Source organism: Bison bison, unplaced genomic scaffold, assembly GCF_000754665.1.
Source record: "Bison bison bison isolate TAMUID 2011002044 unplaced genomic scaffold, Bison_UMD1.0 scf7180017864483, whole genome shotgun sequence".
Taxonomy (NCBI): Eukaryota; Metazoa; Chordata; class Mammalia; order Artiodactyla; family Bovidae; genus Bison; species Bison bison.
This window is the reverse complement of record NW_011495043.1, coordinates 68608-80222: the sequence shown is the minus strand read 5'-3', so window position 1 is coordinate 80222 and position 11615 is coordinate 68608. Positions and strand designations below refer to the sequence as shown.

General features: G+C 42.2%; 1 protein-coding gene across 1 annotated transcript in view; it reads right to left on the bottom strand.

Annotated features, from left to right (window-relative positions):
- Positions 1-11615, bottom strand: part of LRP11 (low density lipoprotein receptor-related protein 11) — a 76982-nt gene that overhangs the window by 64482 nt on the left and 885 nt on the right. The gene's annotated exons all lie outside the window — the stretch shown is intronic.

Sequence of the window (11615 nt, the reverse complement as noted above, 5' to 3'; positions counted from 1 at the left end):
TTAACCACTGCACCACGAGAGAAGTACTCAATCCTATCATTTAATGATTCTTGTGTCCCAGTGGTTATAACTGTGGTATTAATCTTTCTCTTATTTTCAGTTTTTTATAATGTATTTTCCAACTTAAAAGTGCTCAAAGAATAATAGGAAAATAGCTAGATTTTATGTCTATTTCATGCCTTGACTAAAAGTACCATTTTGTTTTGTTTTTTTACTGATGCTATTAGACTGATAATTGCTTTGAATAAGATTTAACTTGTTTTCTTCATTTGGTATTACATTTGTAATGCAGCATTTTAAAAAATTCCAATCAATTGAATGGGATGTTCAAACAAGATCTAAGGTAAGTATAAGAATTCTGTTTATTTTCAAAGATAGTGAGAATGGTATGATTTTGCCCTAGCACTTTGAACTACACAAGGCCCAGAATGTACTTTATGGTTAAAGATTTGCCATACGTTATCATGAGGGGATGCTAAGGAATTCCGTTTAAGGTGATGAAATCACTATCTGGTTCTCATTTTCTGTCCCAGAACGAATTCATAAATCCCCTCATAAGGATGCTCCTGTTTAATAAATGCATGCAACTAGTATTTAACATGGAAATAATACAGGTTGAACTGTGTAAATTTACTTTCTAAGGCAAGGTAAGAAATTAGAATATATGTTGAAAGCTGGAAAGTATATTATTTTCAGACCAAATAAGTTGAATATAGGAAAGATTTGTTCTCTAGTTTTGTGCTCTTACAGCTTACTGAAGGATGTAAATATATTTCATCTATATGCCAATGTATTTAACAAATAGCAAAATGTGTGTAACCTATGTATATGCTATGTTTGCTGCTAAGGTTTCAAATGATAGGCTACTTTCCTCAATGGTCAAAAGTACTTGAGTGTGAATTTGTCATCAACTTATTCTTTTTTCGAGTAAATAATTTATTAATTTATTAAATCTGAGTTTAGCTAAAAAGTATATATATGTGTGTGTGTGTGTGTGTGTGCGTGTGTATTTCCAGAGTTTCTGGCTGACATAGTTGTTAGGATCCCAGGCTTTCACTGCGATGGCTCGGGTTCAAACCGTGGTTAGGTAACTGAGATCCCACAAACCACAAGGCACAACCAAAAAAAGAAAAAAAAAATTCCATGTCTCCGTTACATGGAGCTCAGAGTTTGCATTTAAAATATAAGCTACTGCATATACACACTGCTATATATAAAATAGATAAACAAGGACTTACTACATAGCACAGGGACCTATACCTGATATTTTGTAATAATCTATATGGTATATATATGTATGTATAATCTATAACTGAATCACTTTGCTGTATACCTGAAACTAACAAAAGATTATATATCAACTATACTTCAATAACATTTTTAAATTAAAAATAAAATATAAGCTACTTTAGCACAAACAGTGTTTGTGTTACCATGTGCATATTAAATATTTTTAAATATGATATTTATAATAAAGTATTTTGAGTCCATCAAGAAGAAAAAGGGCCGAGGTGAATAAAGAAAAAAATTTCTTAAGAAAAGGAAGTCAGCATTTCTGCAAAGGGAGAGATTTGGGGTTCTCCAGTACTCTTGCCTGGAAAATCCCATGGATGGAGAAGTCTAGTGGGCTGCAGTCCATGGGGTCGCTAAGAGTCGGACACAACTGAGCGACTTCCCTTTCACTTTTCACTTTCATGCATTGGAGAAGGAAATGGCAACCCACTCCAGTGTTCTTGCCTGGAGAATCCCAGGGACGGCGGAGCCTGGTGGGCTGCCATCTCTAGGGTCGCACAGAATCGGACACGACTGAGCGACTTAGCAGCAGCAGCAGCAGCAGTCAGAAGGGAGTAGAGGGCTTCTCTCTGGGGGATCCTGGAGAGTTTAAAAATAACTGAAGCTTCTTCAGTCAATGAGGAGAGCTGATATTTGTTGATCATCTCTTGGGCACCGAATGAAAGCGAAAGTCGTGTCCGACTCTTTGCAACCCTGTGGACTATACAGTCCATGGAATTCTCCGGGCCAGAATACTGGAGTGGATAGTCTTTCCCTTCTCATGGATCTTGGCAACCCAGGGATTGAACCCAGGTCTCCTGCATTGCAGGCAGATTCTTCACCAGCTGAGCTACAAGGGAAGCCCGAGAATACTGGAGTGGGTAGCCTATCTCTTCTCCAGCGGATCTTCCCGACCCAGGAATTGAACCGGGATCTCCTGCATTGCAGGCAGATTCTCTACCAACTGAGCTATCAGGGAAGCCCACTCTTGGGCACCCAGGGCTTGGCAAATGTGACCTCACTTTTTCCTCACTCCTTGGTGAGAGTGGTCTTGCTTCTCTCTCTGAGCAACTGAGGAAGAAACTGAGGTGAAGTGAGGCTGCCCACTCACCCAGCTCACCAGTCAGAAAGGAGTCATGAGGGGAGAGGTGGGCAACTCTGACTGTGGCTTGAGTTTTGTTTCACTTCTGTGCTTTGCACCTCTGTAAGACAACATGACACTTAATACAGTAGAAAGTGGAGTCACCACTGCAGATGAGTGTGGAGGAGCGTCCGCAGAGAGAGAGAGTGAAGTTGGGGGTAGTTTAGGGAGAAATCTCTCTGGACACTCCGGAAGCTCTGGGTGAGCCCAGCGGAGCAGCTATGACAGCCCAACGGCAGCCTGGCCGCACACCCAGCTTGCCTGGCTGATGGCGCTCTCTGTCATGGGCTTGGGGTGTGTACTTCCTCTTGGTTCAGGGTGAGGGTGAGGGAGAGAGCAGTGACTGCAAGGAAAACCCTCAGCTATTGGGGCGCACATGGCTCATACCAGGCTGCATGTTGCTTCCTGTTGTTGTTTTGAAGCTGAGGCAATCCACACAGTGACTCACACCACCTACTTGATGTCTCCTGTTGGCATCTTCAAAGCTGAGGCAACATGGGTCTGATCAAGATTAACTCAGTCCCCAGGCTCTCCTGATCCGTGACCACACCCCACCACTCCTTATTAGGAGCTCAGCTGAGCTGAGAGACTAAGTTAACACCCTTACTGTGAGAACACAGGCCAGCGTCTGAACCCAGAGGAAGTACAGCTCTCATTCACTTTTCCCCAGTGGAATGGCCTGCATAGAGCCTGCCTCCCTGATCAGAGAGCCCAGAGCAAAAGGCTCCAGCAGCTTTATGGACCCTGAGGTGGGGGTAGGGGAAGAACTCAGTGTAAAGAGACCTGGGCCTGAGTCCAAGTGGGGACAGGGGTCTTCAAGCTTTCTCCATTCTCTTCTCTTATGCAGGCCTTAGCAGAGGTACCACAAGAGAACCTTGGCCCAGGGCCTCAGAAACCAAGACTAGGAAGGAAGAAAGTGCGAGGAGTGTGAACATCTCTCAGGTCTGGGCCCTGAGAGAGACTGCAGTGCCCAGCTGTCAGCAGTCTGGGGTTGAGGAGGGCAGCTCTCCACGTGAGGCTGGCCAGAAAAGTCACACAGGTTTTCAGCCCAGAGTTGGACTCTTCACCTCTCTGTGGAGAGGGTTGTTTTCCCATCACCTCTCTGTTCACTGGCTTGTACCATCTCTCCTTTCCATTCCATCAAGAGTTAATTCCAGTCCCTGCCAAAAGTTTTGGGGAGTTCTGGTAAAGTGTCAGTACACAAGCTTCTACCCTTTCTCAGGCTCTGAAGAGCAGGGCGACCTATTGGGCAATCCAGGCCAGGATGAGGGGTCTTCCAGCTTTAGGCAATGTCCCAGGTCCACGTTTTCAGATCCTTGTTGTTGGCACTCAGAGCTGTCCCCATCCTTCCCTACCCTACCAGCCCAGCTCAGCAGCAAACACCCACATCATCATCACCCAGGTATGGCCTCCCTCTCCAGCTGCTCCTGCTGTAAACCAGTTGACTCAGAGCAGAAATCAGGTGCAGGAAGGGTCAGGGTTGAGGCCTGCTTCCAGGAATGTAGGACCAGTGATCAGCCAGAATTGTGCACCCTTAACTGTTTTGTGTGTGTGATAAAATACATATAGCAGAATCTACCATCTTAGCTAATTTTTTAAGTTAATGAATTAATTTATTTTTGGCTATGCTGAGTCTTGGTTGCTGCACACCAGCTTTCTCTAGATGTGGTGAACATTTGTTGAAGTGCATGGGCTACGGGCTTCTCATTGAAGTGGCTTCTTTTGTTGTGGAAAACAGGCTCTAGCCACACAGGCTTCAGTAGTTGCCACGTGAGGGCTCTAAAGCATGCCAGCTTCAGTAGTTGTGGCCCGCAGACTCAACAGTTGTGGTGCATGGGCTTAGTTGCTCCACGGCACATCGAATCTTCCTGGACTGGGGACTGAACCCATGTCCCCTGCATTTGCAGGTGGATTCTTATCCACTGTACCAACAGGGAAATCCCATCTTAGCTATTAAATATTTTTAAGTGTACAGTCCAGTGATATTAAATGCATTCACATTGTTGTGTATTCATCACCACCATCTTCCTCCATAGACCTTATCACTGCAAACCTGTAACTCTGTACCCATCAAACATTAACTCCCCATTTCACCTTCTCCTTGACCCATGAAAACCACCATTCTACTTTCTGTCCTATTATTTTGTCTACTCTAAGAACCTTGTATATGTGGAATAACACAGTATTTGTCTTTTTGTGACTGTCTTATTTCACTTAGCAGAATGTCCTCAGTTCAGTTCAGTCGCTCAGTTGTGTCCGACTCTTTGCAATCCCATGAACCGCAGCACACCAGGCCTCCCTGTCCATCACCAACTCCTGGAGTCCGCCCAAACCCATGTCCATTGAGTTGGTGATGCCATCTAACCATCTCATCCTCTGTCGTCCCTTTCTCCTCCTGCCCTCAATCTTTCCCAGCATCAGGGTCTTTTCCAATGAGTCTGCTCTTTGCATCAGGTGGCCAAAGTATTGGAGTTTCAGCTTCAGCATCAGTCCTTCCAATGAATATTCAGGACTGACTTCCTCTAGGATGTGCTGGTTGGATCTCCTTGCAGTCCAAGGGACTCTCAAGAGTCTTCTCCAATACCACAGTTCAAAAGCATCCATTCTTCGGTGCTCAGCTTTCTTTATAGTCCAACTCTCAAATCTATACATGACCAATGGAAAAACCATATCTTTGACTAGACGGACCTTTGTTGACAAAGTAATGTCTCTGCTTTTCAATATGCTGTCTATGTTCATCATAACTTTCCTTCCAAGGAGTAAGCGTCTTTTAATTTCATGGCTGCAATCACCATCTGCAGTGATTTTGGAGCCCAGAAAAATAAAGTCTGACAGTGTTTCCACTGTTTCCCCATCTATTTGCCATGTAGTGATGGGGCTAGATGCCATGATCTTAGTTTTCTGAATGTTGAGCTTTAAGCCAACTTTTTCACTTTCCTCTTTCACTTTCATCAAGAGGTTCTTTTGTTCTTCTTCACTTTCTGCCATAAGGGTGGTGTCATCTGCATATCTGAGGTTATTGTTATTTCTCCCAGCAATCTTGATTCCAGCTTGTGCTTCACTGAGCCCAGCATTTTGCATAATGTACTCTGCATAGAAGTTAAATAAGCAGGGTGACAATATACAGCCTTGACGGACTCCTTTTCCTATTTGGAACCAGTCTGTTGTTCCATGTCCAATTCTAACTGTTGCTTCCTGACCTGCATACAGGTTTCTCAAGAGGCAGATCAGGTGGTCTGGTATTCCCATCTCTTTCAGAATTTTCCACAGTTTATTGAGATGTTAGAAAGAACCAAAACTTGATCTTTCCCTGGTTCAACTACCTGAATTTCACTCTTTTCTTCATTAACAGAAATGTTTTGACAGAGAATATTTGAGGAAGAAATCATCTCAATCTTGGCTAATACATTTAATAAGGAAAATAGGGAATTGGAATATTCTTGAATGTAGTTGTCTCTAAATTTTGACGCGCAAAGAGACTGAAAAATGTAATGTCGAGTGGATAAAAGGCTTTCAGAAGAGAATGTAGGTATAATCCTGTTACAATGTATTAATATTCCATTAAAATTGACATATAAATACCACCCGTATTACATATATTGAAACACTTGTAGGAATATATACTAAATTGTTCATTATTTAATATACTCACTTCATTATGTATTTCTCTATTGTTTAAACTAGGTTTAAAAATAAGATTCTTTTAATTTTGCAATCAAAATTTCCAGTCTTTTAGAAAAAAGACATTACAGTTTTAAAGAATTCCTTTGATTCCTTGGTGGTTGCAGATTTTTACTATCCTCTGCCTTAGTTTTTTACTTTTTGATACCGACTGGGGACAGACATCAGAGACAAATGGCATTTCTGTAAATGACTAATTTCCAAAAGCAAATCAAGTGATGAATATCAGAAATCTATCTCTCTTTGGCTTTATTTTCTATTTCCCCCACCTTTCTCCCTTCTCTTACTTGTTTCTTTCTTCTCCAGTATCTAGCATAACCCTGGAGAAGGAAATGGCAACCCACTCCAGTATTCTTGCCTGGAGAATCCCAAGGACAAAGGAGCCTAGTGGGCTACAGTCCATGGGGTCGAAAGAGTCAGACACGACTGATCACAGCACACAGCACATAGCACATCTAGCATGATACTTTAGACAGGGTGCTCTTGTCCTTTCTGCCACTAACAAATCTTCCTAAATTAGCTGTCCCTTGCCTCTTCCCATGTCTCAAAGCTGAACTTAACCCAAAGTAATGACAAGGTTGTAGAAAATGGTAACAGGGCACAGCTCAGTACCAGAGAGCTAAATTTGGAGTTTCCTGGGTTTTACCACTTTATATAGATATTTTCCCAAAAGTTTTCAGGCTGTGGTTCACCATTTAGTTATTTCCTCAAATTCATTGTCAATTCATCACACGTGGTTGTTTAGAGCCAAGAATTTTGTAAATATCAGACATGTTATCTTTAAAAAAAATCTAATCTCTTCTAGGAATTTTTCCTTTTACTCATGCATCTAAAGTATAAATGGAAAGCCAGGTGGTAGCAACGATATTCTGATTTTTTTTAAAGTCACACTCCAATCTGCTTGAATTACAAGACTAAACAGTGCTGGCTCAGTGATTTCATGGGGTACAATCAATCAGTGCCTCCTGTTTTGATTATCTGCTTCATTAAACATGATGCTGGGCACAAAATCCATGTATCTGCCAGTCAAAATGAATATTGCTTTGAATTTAGGTCTTGGCACAGATTAATAATCCCTGACTTCCTCTTTAGTCAAACGTCTATTATGATGCGGCAAAATACAAAACTTCTTTCTATAAATATTAGTAATGAACAAATAAGAGGTTGTAGTAAAATAGCCAAGCAGGAGAGAGGAAACATCAGTGGAGCACATGGCAGCTTAACCCTTTGTCTTAACAAGGAAAGCCTCTCACTCTCTGAAAATATGAACAATCCTTTGCCACACATCTTTGTTCTTTTGCTCCCTATTCTCGAGGTTAGATTCTAGGATCCTAGAGATACCCAAAGGACAGTGTTATAATTTAGCTATCCATAGCCAGACACTTTTTATCATGTCTGAAAGCTTCTAAAATCCCTTTGATTGGACTCCAGTGATACCCTCCCCACAATTCCCACCCCTCCCAAATTGATACAAAAGGCATCGACACAATTGGCACACAAGGTAGAGAGGTTGTTGTTGTTTCCTTGCTGCTTCAGTTCAGTTCAGTCACTTAGTCGTGTCCGACTCTTCGCGACCCCATGGACTGCAGCACACCAGGCTTCCCTGTCCATCACCAACTCCCAGAGCTTGCTCAAACTCATGTCTACTGAGTTGGTGAAGCCATCCAATCATCTCATCCTCTGTCATCCCCTTCTCCTCCTGCCTTCAATCTTTCCCAGCACCAGGGTCTTCTCCAATGAATCAGTTCTTTGAATTAGGTGGACAAAGTACTGGAGCTTCAGCTTCACCATCAGTCCTTCCAATGAATATTCAGGACTGATTTCCTTCAGGATTGAGTGGTTTGATCTCCTTGCAGTCCAAGGGACTCTCAAGAGTCTTCTCCAACACCACAGTTCAAAAGCATCAATTCTTCCACGCTCAGCTTTCTTTATGGTCGAACTCTTACATCCATACATGACTACTGGAAAAACCATAGCTTTGACTAGATGGACCTTTGTTGGCAAAGTAATGTCTCTGTGTTATAATATGTTGTTTAGGTTGGTTATAGCTTTTCTTCCAAGGAGCAAGAGTCTTTTAACTTCATGGATGCAATCACCATCTGCAGTGATTTTGGAGCCCAGAAAAATAAAGTCTGACACTGTTTCCATTGTTTCCCCATCTATTTGCCATGAAGTGATGGGACCAGATGCCATGATCTTCATGTTCTGAATGCTTAGTTTTAAGACAGCTTTTTCACTCTCATCTTTCACTTTCATCAAGAGGCTTTTTAGTTCTTCTTCACTTTCTGTCATAAGGGTGGTGTCATCTGCATATCTGAGGTTATTGTTATTTCTCCTGGCAATCTTGATTCCAGCTTGTGCTTCACTGAGCCCAGCATTTTGCATGATGTTCTCTGCATATAAGTTAAATAAGTAGGGTGACAATATACATCCTTGACGTACTCCTTTCCCAATTTGGAACCAGTCTATTGTTCCATGTGTGGTTCTGTTTCTTCTTGACCTACATACAGATTTCTTAGGAGGCAGGTCAAGTGGTTTGGTATTCCCATCTGTTTAAAAATTTTCCACAGTTTGTTGTGATCTACACAGTCAAAGGCTTTGGCATAGTCAATGAAGCAGAAGTAGATGTTTTTCTGGAATTTTCTTCATTTTTCTATGATCCAGCAGATGTTGGCAATTTAATCTGTGGTTCCTCTGCCTTTTCTAAATCCAGTTTGAACATCTGGGAGTTCACAGTTCACATACCACTGAAGCCTGGCTTGCAGAATTTTGAGCATTACTTTGCTAGCGTGTGAAATGAGTGCAATTGTGCGGTAGTTTGAACATTCTTTGGCATTGCCTTTCTTTGGGATTGGAATGAAAACTGACCTTTTCCAATCCTGTGGCCATGGCTGAGTTTTCCAAATTTGCTAGCATATTGAGTTCAGTACTTCGACAACTCCAATAATTTGGCCACCTGATGCAAAGAGCTGACTCACCGGAAAAGACCCTGATGGTGCTTGGAAAGATTGAAGGCAGGAGGAGAAGGGGACGACAGAGGAGGAGATGGTTGAATGTCATCACCAACTCAATGGACATGAGTTTGAGTGAACTCCGGGAGCTGGTGATGGACAGGGAGGCCTGGCGTGCTGTGGTCCATGGGGTTGCAAAGAGTTGGACATGACTGCGTGATTGGACTGAACTGAACGGACTTTGACAACATCATCTTTTAGATTTGAAATCGCTCATCTGGAATTCTGTCACCTCCACTAACTTTGTTTGTAGAAATGCTTCCTAAGGCCCACTTGACTTCACATTCCAGATGTCTGGCTCTAGGTGAGTGATCACACCATTGTGGTTATCTGGGTCATGAAAATCTTCTTTGTATAGTTCTTCTGTGTAGTCTTGCCACCTCTTCCTAATATCTTCTGCTTCTGTTAGGACCATACCACTTCTGTACTTTATTGTGCCCATCTTTACATGAAATATTTCCTTGGTATCTCTAATTTTCTTGAAGAGATCTCTAGTCTTTCCCATTCTATTATTTTCCTCTATTTCTTTGCATTGGCCACTTACAAAGGCTTTCTTATCTCTCCTTGCTATTCTTTGGAACTCTGCATTCAGGTGGGTATATCTTTTCTTTTCTTCTTTGCCTTTCATTTCTTTTCTCAGGTATTTGTAAGTCCTCCTCAGACAACCATTTTGCCTTTTTGGATTTCTTCTTCTTGGGGATGGTTTTGATCCCTGCCTCCTGTACAATGTCATGAACTTCCATCCATAGTTCTTCAGGCACTCTGTCTATCAGATCTAATCCCTTGAATCTATTTGTCATTTCCACTGTATGATCATAAGGGATTTGATTTAGATCATACCTGAATGGTCTAGTGGTTTTTCCTACTTTCTTGAGTTTCAGTCTGAATTTTGCAGTAAGAAGTTCATGATCTGAGCCACAATCAGCTCCTGGTATTGTTTTTGCTGACTGTATAGAGCTTCTCCATCTTCAGCTGCAAAGAATAGAATCAATCTGATTTTGGTATTGACCATCTGGTGATGCCCATGTGTAGAGTTGTCTCTTGTGTATGTTAATTATTAAGTCCTGTCCAACTCTTTTGTGACTGCGTGGCCTGTAGTCTGCCAGGCTCCTCTGTCCATGGGATTTTCCAGGCAAGAATACTGGACTGGGTTGCCATTTCTTTCTTCAGGGGATCTTCCCAACCCAGGGCTTGAACTGGTGTCTCCTGCACTGGCAGATGGGTCCTTTACCACTGAGTCACCTGGGAAGCTCCAAGGTAGAAAGATACAAAATTCTAAAAAAATAAAATCTAGAGAATACAGTCACTGCTCATATTAAAGATAGAATAATATAGCTATCTATAAGAATCGTGACTCTGCATTTTAGAGTAATTTGGGGATAAATCCATGATTTGCTGCTGGGAACTCAAATGCTTAGCAGTTTGCTAAGTTACATTATAGCTTTCTCCAGCAGTCTCCAAAGTGCCTTCCGAATCGCTGACAGGACAGTTTTGCTGGCCCTGGATCTGGGGTGGCAGGAATTCCTTGCTGGGAGCGAGCTCTGCCCGTGGCAAAGGTCATGAGGAAGGAGGCTTGGCATACGCAAAGGCGGGATCGAGCCTCAGGAGTACCCCTGGAAATTCTCGAGCATATACCCCCCAAAACCAGAGTCTGCCTACTTTCTGCTTTGTGCTCTCACCTACACCTCTGACTTTATGGGGGGCTGTCCCCTACTACCTCTCTCTGAAAAAAAGAGTTAACTTACAGCTCCAGTTAATAAAGTTCCTGGGTGTGATAGTGTTTCAACCTACAAACTCCTTTGGAAGTCCTCTAGCCTGCCTGAACAGGTTTTTCCGGCCACATGTGATCGTTCAGAGCCTCCCAACTGTGAGAGGCAGGAGATGTTCTAAACTGTCTAAACACAGATTCCTTTGAGCGGTTAAAAGATTGATTAGAAATTGTATTGGTGAAGGGATTTTCACTTGTTGGGCCAATGTTTGCTGCTAAGTTTCCATATCCCTTACCTGCTGTGTCCCTGGCAGTGTATTGATTAATATAATTGGTGTAAGTAGTAGCTTTAATGTTTGCAACCTGGGACCCTTGAGTTAATTCTTTTTCTTGTTGTAGCCCACCACACCTTTGCCCTATAGGAATGCAACTTTAATGCTTTTGGAGGGTGGCACCTGACTAGTCACCTTTAGAGAAAAATAAGTTTTCTGAGTTAACATTTAACATACGTTAAAATGTTAACAGGCCTCTGGGCCAGAAGATGATGCAAATCACCTAAATTTTTGCATATGATAAGTTTGCAGGAAGAAAGCCTGGCTTACTGCATGACTCTACCCCTTCCCCCATTATCCTCTATGCATAACTTAAGGTATAAAAACTACTTTGGAAAATAAAGTGCGGGCCTTGTTCACCAAAACTTGGTCTCCCCATGTCGTTCTTTCTCTCACCTTCTGGCTGAATTATTCAGCCTCTTTTCTCCACTGAATTTCCTCACTGAGCTATCCTTATTTCAGCCTCTTTT